This window comes from Notothenia coriiceps, unplaced genomic scaffold (assembly GCF_000735185.1).
Source record: "Notothenia coriiceps isolate Sejong01 unplaced genomic scaffold, NC01 NC01_scaffold00037244, whole genome shotgun sequence".
NCBI lineage: Eukaryota > Metazoa > Chordata > Actinopteri > Perciformes > Nototheniidae > Notothenia > Notothenia coriiceps.
In genome coordinates, this window is record NW_011369945.1 from 1,389,190 (window position 1) to 1,394,153 (window position 4,964).

General features: G+C 39.7%; 1 protein-coding gene across 1 annotated transcript in view; it reads left to right on the forward strand.

The window, feature by feature from the left end:
• Positions 1–4,964, forward strand: part of calca (calcitonin/calcitonin-related polypeptide, alpha) — a 14,343-nt gene that overhangs the window by 899 nt on the left and 8,480 nt on the right. The gene's annotated exons all lie outside the window — the stretch shown is intronic.

Genomic DNA, 4,964 nt, shown 5'->3' on the forward strand with positions numbered 1-4,964 from the left:
AACAGACGGGGTCGGACCAGCTGGTGAGAAATCGTCTTTGAAATTGAGTGTGACTATTAAAATCATTATTATATTAATATTGACAATAACAACCGACCGTCGGGGTAGCATTTGCTTGGTTTTTCCGGGTATATCTCGACTGGTTGGGCCATGTGTCACACTCCTAGGTTTATGTCACGGTTTTAGTGTTGTCTTTCTGGTTATGGGTTTTGTAAGTCTGTTCATTCGGTGTTTTGTCTTCCTCCTTGTGTTTTGTCTGGTCCTCCTCCCTGTCGTTAGTTTCCCTGGTGTGTCTGATTGTCTCAATGTGTTCACCTGTTGCCCTTGTGTTTCTCCCTCCCCTGCCCAGCTGTGTCTTGTCCTGTGATTACCCTTCTGTGTATTTAGCCTAGTCTTCCCCTGTGTTCCATGTCGGTTCATTGTTTCCCCTCCATGTTATTCCACGGTCTGTGTTCCTTGTGCTGCTCGTTTGTTTTGGATATTTTGGATACTGCCTTTTTTGCCACAGCTTTTATTATTTAATAAAGCTCGCTTTTCGTTAAATTCTGCATTTGAGTCCTACCTGCTTCCCCCAATCGTAACACCATGTTAACAATACCGTGTAACTGTCACGTTTGAAGGGACGAAATCTTGACATCTTCACGTCTCCCAGCATGGTAAATCGTCACATGTTCACGTCTTGCCGTGATACCGGGTTGGACACATTAATAGATTGTTACATTTTATGAAGCCCTGAGACAGTTTCGTGAATATATTTTTGTGTTTAGCCCCCAGGGAGGGGGCATGGCGCTTAACAGGTTGGAGGTTAAAGGTTAAGTCTGGCACCACATTCCAAAAATGGTCATTATGAGATTTTTCAAGCCTGTTGGCTAAAACCTAAATAATCCAGACAATTTTAAGAACTGTGCTTGGATGTTCTAAAAAAGGGTTATCAAGTTTTAAAAAAATACGCGAGGTGGTAGTTTTTCAGTAAAAGTAGTCGCCAAAATATTTGCCATAATCTTTTTTCTCACTTTACATCCATTCATTATTTCTCCCTTTTTTTTCCCCTCCAAATGTTTTTATTTATAAGGTTTGTGAATGGAAGTGGGGAATGGATAGATAAGAGCTTGTAAATGTTTAAACTAGGTAAATATAACATCATTAATGGGGTTTTAAGCTATAAACAATGTGCACTTTTCTAAAACCTTGCTCTCCACTTTGCTGTGTGATTAGTTCATCATGACTGGCTCCTCATTAGATATGAAGTTGTTTATCCAGCCGTTCCTTCCTGCTGAGGCAGCTGGTTGCCTTTTTTTCTTGGATGCCTCAAATGGCCTCTACAGACCTCTCCCAATCATTCAGATACCTAATGAGGACATTCTTGCAAATTACTTCTTTGCTTCCTGCCAGCTCCACGGACTCAAAAGCTATTCTGGAAGCGTTAAACACATCTGTCAAATGTAATCAAATAAACATGTTCTCACTGTTGCGTTATCTTGTCAGTGGTTGAATTAATCAAAACACCAGCGACACGAGTGTCCAGGTGGTTAAAGCGGTATAGATTCGGAAAGAGAAAATCAAAGTTATTTTTGAATTATTTTTGACTAACCTCAACTGCGATAACTAGGCAATTTACACATTTGATTTTGAAATCAACAGCAACCGGTTTAAGAGATGTGAAAGATATACAGGTGTGACACGAGGAGGCAAAAGGCAGCAAACATCAAAATACGGAAGGGGAAAAACATAACATAAATGTTATTAATGAAGAGATTTATCCCATGTTGAAACAGCCTTATAATGTGATTGATATGATGTGTATACAAATTATAAATATTATCAGGTCAGGTAAGGTGTTGCATTTCACTTTTACTTCTTGAGCCCCAACTTGCAGAGCCTTAAACAAATAGAGACGCAGCTCTGCGAGCCCACCGCCTGCAGGGATAGGTATCGGAGACTCATGCATCTAGACATGCTGACCCAGGAATGTCCCAGTATTTCGGGGTCTTGCTGCATCAGCAGTAATGCAGTCATTGTACCGGACTGTTGTGGTGAAGAGGTAGAATTTGAGGCAGAGTTTTCAATTTACCAGTTTTTCTACAATCCAACCCTCACCCCTCCTGAGCTTTGAGTGTGACTGAAATACTGAGACTCTAAAATAAAGCCTAATTTACATCCAGTTACAACGACTAGCCTTCACACATGTGGCTAAAATTACTTTCCTCTGTAGGGTGGCTGGGCTCAGAGACAGGGTCCAGAGTTCAGACAGATGGTAGGAGACCCCAGGGCAGACCCAGGTCAGACAGGAGAGAGTATCTCATCCGTCTGGGGAATGCCTGGGGTTCCAAAACAAAACAAAACATTGGTGGGGAAAGGGACATCTGGACTACATTGATCAGCCTGCTGCAACCGAGACGCAAGCTTGTATAGGTTATAGAACATTTCACAGTTGTAAACACAAACAGCTAAGGTGTCCCAGTGTATTTCCTGTTCAGTGTATGTGAATGACATCAGCTGACAGGAAGTAGTCATGGACCCAAGATGTTGTCTAGCAGAGAAATTAATCTTGATATTTTGGAGTTTGGCCATTGTAGGGACTTAAAATCACGATATCTTGGCTCTGCCTGAATCAATTCCAAGACTTCAATTTTTTTATCTCAGTTTCAAGTACGGTAAATAGAATATTTGAAAGCAGTGGCGAGCCGTCAGGGCCCTCTAGGCCCTCTCTGAGGGCCTAAGATATTCTACAAAATAATATTTAAAAACATTAAAAAAAAACATTTTGTAATATATTTTTTAAAAATATTTTTTTAGTTATATTTTTCATTAGTTTTACCAAAAATAACCACATCTGCCTATTTCTGTTTGAATGTAAAGGGTTAAATGAAAGAAGCTCGTCTCTGCGAGTTACTGTGAAGACGGGAGAGCTTGGTGGTCCTGCTGTAAATTCACAGAGGGCCCGCTATAGTAACTGAACGAGAGAGTAATGTCAAATTACAGTACAATTGACCAATCATATCTTCCCTCTAAATGGGTGGGTTTTATAATCAAGGACTTTATGACAAGTTCCACCTGCTGTGAAGCTTTTTCTTGTTTCCATAGCAACAACAACAACTTCCTGTCAACAGCGTAAACCCGCCTTCAAAATAAAAGCATGCCAAATTACACTTAAGACATACAACTGCAACGAAAGTAACAAACACAGTGCAATATCCTTTTCAATTACAAAGAACACAAATTGGGTTATTTACAGGTGTTGTTTTGTGTGGTAGAGGGTCGCTTTCATTGATGCGTTTTGCACCCTGGGCCGTTGTTTTGATATAGAGAGGCGAAGTCCCTCCCTTTCTGGTGGACCTCCATGGGACTTTATTTCGGAAAAATTATGTATTGAAGTCAATGGCGAGAGAAAAGTTATCTTTCGATCCCGTTTGAATTGATCCACGAATTACACATATGATGTTTGTCAATTCAAAAGATAATTTTGCAAGTTTAAAAAAAAATGTTTTGCCGTAAAACTGTGAAGAAAGACTTTTTTTGTATGAAACCGCTCAATGAACTACATCTCTGGTCTCGCGGTCTCGCACATAGACTGTATATATAAAGGGTCCGTCACTACTGTCTTGCCAGCAAAGGGATTAACTACCCACTATCACCACAATGAAACACGTCCAGAACAATGTCATGCAAAGCTGCCTGCCTGCCTTCCTTCCTTCGATTCTCCCTGAACTGCCTGATCTTTTTAATGTTCAATGTTAACCATGAAGTTAAAGATTGCCGATGCTAATGTAGCTTTAGCATTCCTCCCCCGGGGGCATCCGGGCTTAAACGGTGTATTATAGAATGATCACACCGGTGTGACAGTACTCTTCAAAGGGTTCACGAAATACGACTCTACTGTTTAACATTTTGGGTTAGGCTATACTTAATGTTACTTCATGTTAAGGCTAATAAAAAAGAAAAGGCTAAGGCTGTAATGCTAACTAACGTGCTTGCTACTAGCTAGGTAGCTAACTTGATCCAGGCACTCCTGGTCCTTTCATCAGGCGGGAAGCGAAAGAACGAGCAAGACCCATTGCTGGTATGATTACAACCTGGTACTAAGCACACAGGCATCGTGTTAAAGTTATCTTATTTTAGCTATCTCTTATATTTAGTGGAGGAAAACATTTTGACAGTTATGACATCACTTAAGCGACTCTGGGATTTGTAGTCTTTCTAGTTGCATATTTTTCATAGTACATATCATAGTAGCAAGGAGACGTATTGTGTGAAGAGAAATTGAAGATGTTGTTTTATTGTTGATATATTTATGATCCACGTCAAGTATTCAGTTTCGGCGGCATTTCTTCCAGTTTTTTCAAAGGTCTTCTCATCAGGGCTCTATAAATAAAGAACTACGGCAGATCTGTAATATGTAATGCAGCCGAACCGTGTATTACAATGCCGTTATGTGATGACTTTCAAAGAGAAAAGCAAGAACACTCGGAATTAAGTATTATTTTAAAATGTTTTCCGGATTTCATATCATATAAACACCAAATCCCAGCATGCATTGCGGCTAAAACATCCAATCAGCGGCTTAAACCTAGCTGAGGATCTTGGTAATCGCTGGACTGCAAAGCCTACGTCTGTTTCCGGTTATTTTTATTTTGAAATTCAGTTCAGTAATTTCAGCAATTCGATTTCCTGACCGGACGCCAAAAAAGCCGCGAGATTATGGAAACTTAAACCCAATTAAATAAAAGCAAGGATAATTGTTTTGTTATTTGTGAGTTAATAGCAACGTGTGTTATTTGAAAAGAATAACCAAATTGAAAGGAAAAAAAGATTAAAAAAATACAGATTCAGTATTCTGAGGGCTCTGAGCCCCATTTATTTCCTCACAGACGACAACCAAAGTCCGAAATTATACGATTTAAAATAAAAAGCAATAATTGTGGCTTGATATTGAGTAAAGAGAACATGATTTTATGAACCCACAC